The sequence below is a fragment of the Gekko japonicus genome, unplaced genomic scaffold (genome assembly GCF_001447785.1).
Source record: "Gekko japonicus isolate JY-2015 unplaced genomic scaffold, Gekko_japonicus_V1.1 scaffold3109, whole genome shotgun sequence".
NCBI classification, from domain to species: domain Eukaryota; kingdom Metazoa; phylum Chordata; class Lepidosauria; order Squamata; family Gekkonidae; genus Gekko; species Gekko japonicus.
The window spans coordinates 133,272-138,212 of record NW_015174930.1 but is presented as its reverse complement, the minus strand read 5'-3'; the positions used below and the strand labels follow the sequence as shown (position 1 = coordinate 138,212).

Here is a 4,941-nt window from a genome sequence, read left to right as displayed (position 1 = left end):
AAGAGAAACAGTGCAAGGCAACATAGAGGCAATCAGATTAGGAGCTTCAGCATGCTATATGGAGGCAATGGTGGTGGAAAGGACCATCAAGTCACAGATGACTTGTGGCGACCTTGTATGGTTTTCAAGGCAAGACATGAACAGAGGTAGTTGAACATTGCCTGCCTGGTTTTCAAGGCAAGACATGAACAGAGGTAGTTTACCATTGCCTGCCTTTGTGTAGCAACCCTGGGTTTCCTTGGTGGTCTCCCATCCAAGTATTAACCAGCACTGAGCCTGCTTAGCTTTCAAGATCTGACAAGACTGGGGTAACCTGAACCATCCATGTCAGGGCATGGAGGCAATAGACACATGGAAATTCCATATGTCACCCAATTTGTACAATACAGCCATTGTGCATATTGGGCACATCACAGGGACTGTGTACTTGGTTCGTGGACTCCCTGTTTAAATGTTAGTGGTGGGTTGTTTGGAAGCAAGGGAAGGAAGTATGTGGCATCCAAACTCAGTGCCATGTATACACATGAAGCTGCCTTATACTGAATCAGACCCTTGGTCCATCAAGGTCAGTATTGTCTATTCAGACTGGCAGCAACTCTCCAGGGTCTCAGGCAGAGGCCTTTCACATCACCTCTTGCCTGGTCCATTTAACTGGAGATGCCGGGGATTGAACCTGGGACCTTCTGCATGCAAAGCAGATGCTCTACCACTGAGCCACAGCCCCTCTCTACAAATAAATAATGTAAATAATGGGAAGGGGAGAGGTGATTGGCAGATTGTAACGCACCTAACTGATGATCGAGTTTTAGGAGGGGAGTTAAGGGGAACCCCCCTCCAAAAAAAAATCCCTGTTCCCCCATATCAGACCAGGCTTTAGCCCACCAGCTTATTACTCAGAGCGCCATGTCAGGCAACTACCAAATGGGATTTTCCTATTATTTCTTAATGAATGGGACTAGAGTCAGAGGCAGGGATGTGAGTCAGAGACAGGAGGCTGGGGGAGGTGGGGGGAAGCACTTGTGACAACAGCACCTCTCCTTGACTAATGAGACTCTTTAGTTGTTGCTTTCTTTCGGGCATAATATAGTGGCTAAGGTATTGCACCCTCGGCTAGCTTGTAAGATTTTAAATGTGGAAAATTTAATTAAGGGGGGGGTCACCTCTCTCCCTGAGCTTCAAAACGTGATGTGTTTCTGCTGTCCTGCCCCCAGCTTGCTATTGCATCCTCGCCTGGCCACAGATGAAATGTTGTTTTAAAAAGCCTGTCTTCTCTCTATGCTGCTAGAATAGCTCCATCTTGCAGCCTAACTGGGGTTACAAAGGTTATGATTTTAAAAGCACAATTGATCACAGCAAAATCTGCCAGGAATGTTATGCCTCTTTTACAAATGAAATGAACAAAAGCTATGGCTGGTGGTTATACATATTGGTCCACCTGAGCTCAGTACTGTCTGCTTGGACTGACATCCACTCTCCAAAGTCTCAAGCAGAGAGTGGTCTTTCCCTCTATTTGAGGATGCTTCTGCTGCCTTGTTTAATTGGAAATGCCAGGGGTTGTACTTCGGATTTCTTTGTTTTCATTCTGTATATGTGTGTGTGCTTGCCTCTTTCACTGTAGAATCGTAGATGCGCATGTCTATGTAACTCGCTGAAACAATTATCTAGCTCAAGGCCACAGGTGGATGCAAGAAGAAGAGAAGAAGAGATTGGATTTATACCCCGCCCTTCACTTGGAGTCTCAGAGCGGCTTACAAACTCCTCTCCCTTCCCCTCCCCACAACAGGCAAGAGCTTGTTAGTGTAGAGAAGCTCTCACTAAACACCGTGAGAAGAAGATAACGTGAGAGGCTTGGGACCGTTAGTTCTCAGGCTCAAGGGCGCGCGGGGGAACCCCCGCAATTGGCCCGTAGTAGTTTGAATGTTTATTATATGCTTTGCCATTGCTTTTACCCCGCATTCTGAACAGTGATCCTGTTATGCACCTTCAGCTCTAATAAAGTTACCTTTTCTTCAAAAGCGTGCTTATTACGATGCGAGGAGGAGTCTGACATTGTTGTACTTAGGATTTCTCCATGCAAAGCAAGTGCTCTACCACTGTGCCATGACCAGCTGTCTTGGGGTGGTCTACTATGTTCCTACCTACCACATTCTTCTGCCCTCCATGTTGTCCACACCATGGCTTTCTTCTTTCTCTTGCACTGGGCAGTGTCAAGGAGATAAAGGTTTCCCTCAGAATCTGCTAGCTGAGGCCTTTAATTGGAGATGCCCAAGACTGAGCCTGGGATTGTCCATATGCAAGGCATCTGTTTAGATAGCAATCGATAGGCCGCTCTTCTACCAAGAAGCTCTGAGCAGTATCCATAGTTATCTCCCCCACCCAATAGCCCTAGAGAGAGAGACAGCATGATTGGCCCTCAAGGGAGATTTTGAAACCCAGGTCCTCCAGTCCTAGACTGACACTCTAACCACTGCACTCAAATGGCTCTGCTGGGTTCTGCTACAGCTCCTCCCTCTTTTGGGCACACCAAGAAGTGGTTTTGTCCTGGGCTTTTTTTTTTGGGGGGGGGAGGTGCTGGAACTCTCAAGAGGGAAATAAAGCTTTCAATCCGTATACTGAAAACTCATGAACTTTTAAATATTTTAAAAAGAATTTTGCCAAAGAGGTTCCAAAACTCTGTTCCAGCGCGTTCCCCCAGAAAAAAGCCCTGGTTGTCCAAATCGTAAGAAATGTGTAATGTATTCAGATGCTGCCCTGAATGCATGGGGTTGAAGTGTGAATCATCCCATAGAGAAGCTATGCTAAGCTTCAGACGTCGGCTAGGATTCGCGCCGAAAGTATTGTGTCCAATCACATTTGAACTGTCTGTGGTGGGAACACTTGTGATTGAGGTCCCGTGGTTAGGGGGGAGGTGCCGATCACAGGACAATCCTGCAGCACGGCAAAGAAGCGGCCTCCCTAGCAAAAGGCTCCACAGGATTAACCCCTTCCAGGGCTGCAGAGGAACGCAAACTGTGTCCTCCGTCCAGTCCGCTCCAGGAGGAGCTTCAGCCGGGCCGCACCTCCCCCTCTGCTGCCCGGTGCAGAGAGTTCCTCTCGAGCAGGCCGAGCCAGGAGTTGGGGGGTATGGAAAAGAGGAGGAGGACGTGTTTTTTGTATTTAAACAAGTGTGCGCATGCGCCGTTGGGTGCTTGTGCGCATCCCGTGGAGACTTGGGGGGAAAAAACCTTTTAGCGACAGGACATGGGCGGGCACTGGATGCCACGACCTACCACCAGAAATGCAATCAGGCGCCTGCCCTTGCCCTGCGGTTTCTGGAAACTAGTACCTTGGAGGTACTAGTTTTTTACCCCGCATCTTCGGCAGGAAGCCTCGGGTTCGCCATGGGAGCTCTACGCTTCCCAGATGTGGCGCTGTGATCGCGCCTGGAAAATCCACCTATCTTCCATCTCTGTAGCGTGGCTACTGCTCCGTGTGACCGCAGCCCCAGTTTAGCATTCTGTTTTGGTCCTCTACCTACTAAGGGCTTTGTTAAGTTCTAGTATTACAAGACAGGAAAAATTCCTTCTGTCCTTTCACTTCATCATTTATCATTTCATAAACTTTAGCTCACATTCCGTTCAGCTATGTTTTGTTTCCTAAACTGAAAAGCCTCAGGTGCACGTAGAAACATTTAACATTATCCTCTGGACTACTTTAGCAACCTCTTCTGCGTCATTTCTATCTCTGATATTCTTTTTGAGATGGGCAGCAGGGAACTTCAGCTTAGCTATGGACAGTATTGTCCTAAGGAGTTACATACTGGCATTTTGAGCTGGCCATTTTATTTCCAGTCCCTTTCTAATAATTCCCCACTACTGTGTTTGCTTCTCCCCCCCTTTTGTTTATGGCTGCTGTATACAGAGGAGAGGTCTCAAGCGGGACTGAGTTCTCTGTGTGAAAATTCTGCTCCCTGTTCTAACAAAAACACCTTGTAATCTCAGTCAGCTGGGATGGATCAGCTGACAAGTAAATGTCTCACCAAAGTTGAGTGGTTATTCACAGCAACCAGGCCACAGTGTAAAAATAGATCCCAAACTGGAAATATAGACCTTCTGCTTTTTCTGAACTCATATCGGTAGTACCTAGAGCAGTTTTAAGCAGGGATCTGTGTGGGAACACACATATAGTATGACAGAGGTTTCTTAAGAGGAACAAATAGAAGTATTTAGGTCTTGCTCAGGATTTCTCATGAAGTACCTTCTACTGAGTCAGACCTTTTGTTTGATTAAGGTCAGTATTGTCTACTCTGACCGGCAGCAGTTCTTGGGCAGGTGTCTTTCACATTCCCTGTGCCTTTCCTATGGAGATGTCACTGACTGGTACCTTCTGCGTGCAAACCGGATGCTCTACCACTGAACCACACCCCTGAAATGGAGAAGGCTGCGGGGAGAAGACCAGATTAGCTTTCAGCCATTTTCAGGTACTCCTTTTAAACACCATTCTGTTTGAAACCAGCTGTGTTTCCTGGTCATCCCTCAGTCAATTGGGAGCTTTATCAGTGAATCCTTTTCTTCAGCAAGATGAATATTTGGAGGATCTCGGAGCACTTACAGAAGAACTGGAGACACCTTCACAGAACTAGGTATGTGGCTGCTCTTTCCCCTTAATTATCACACAAGCTGCTTCTCTGCCTAGAAAAATAACCCAAGGAGAAATTGCTCTAATACTTCTGTTGAGAAATTGTCCCCCAGAAAAACAACTGGTGCAGTTATGCCTTGCTTGGGGAAAATGTGTTCACCTAGGTAATAGTTGATTAATATAATACAGCCTACGGTGATTTGGTTGGCATAATGGCTTTCTACGCTGCCTTTGAGGAAATGCACCTAAGTTTCAATTTAATTTATTGCTTTGGAGAAATACCATGTGAATTGGTGTTTGAAGTTACACGGAGAAGGAATGATT

The 4,941-nt window shown here is 46.6% G+C and overlaps 1 non-coding gene across 1 annotated transcript; it reads right to left on the bottom strand.

Moving 5' to 3' along the window:
- Nucleotides 1-652: 652 nt before the first annotated feature.
- Nucleotides 653-724, bottom strand: TRNAA-UGC. The gene has a single exon. It is a non-coding gene; the product is annotated as a tRNA-Ala (tRNA).
- Between the last annotated feature and the right edge of the window lie 4,217 nt (nucleotides 725-4,941).